Source organism: Rhinoderma darwinii, chromosome 1 (genome assembly GCF_050947455.1).
Source record: "Rhinoderma darwinii isolate aRhiDar2 chromosome 1, aRhiDar2.hap1, whole genome shotgun sequence".
Classification (NCBI taxonomy): domain Eukaryota; kingdom Metazoa; phylum Chordata; class Amphibia; order Anura; family Rhinodermatidae; genus Rhinoderma; species Rhinoderma darwinii.
In genome coordinates this window covers 127,693,684-127,694,349 of record NC_134687.1, presented here as the reverse complement: position 1 = coordinate 127,694,349, position 666 = coordinate 127,693,684, and positions in this window count along the sequence as shown.

The window sequence follows — 666 nt, the reverse complement described above, 5'->3', positions numbered from 1 at the left end:
ACCTGGGCTTCCATAACACCTCAGCAGTGCCACAGGCTGATCGCCTCCATGCCACGCCGCATTGATGCAGTAATTCATGCAAAAGGAGCCCCGACCAAGTATTGAGGGCATGTACTGTACATACTTTTTAGTAGGCCCACATTTCGGTATTAAAAATAATTTTTGAAATTGGGCTTATTTAAACATTCTAGTTCTGAGACACTAAATGTTGGGTTTTCATTAACTGTTAGCCATAATCATCAACATTAAAAGAAAAAAAATGCTGGAAATAGATCACTCTGTGTGTAATGAATCTATATAATATGAGTTCCACTTTTTGAATTGAACTACTGAAATAAATTAACTTTTTGATGATATTCTAAGTCATTGAGAAGGACTAATATATATATATATATACACACACACACACACACACACACACACACACACACACACACACACACATATATACAGTGAAGTATTTGATCCCTTGCTGATTTTGTAAGTTTGCCCACTGTCAAAGACATGAATAGTCTAGAATTTTTAGGCTAGGTTAATTTTACCAGTGAGAGATAGATTATATTTTTAAAAAAAACAGAAAATCACATAGTCAAAATTATATATATTTATTTGCATTGTGCACAGAGAAATAAGTATTTGATCCCCTACCAACCATTAAGAGTTCAG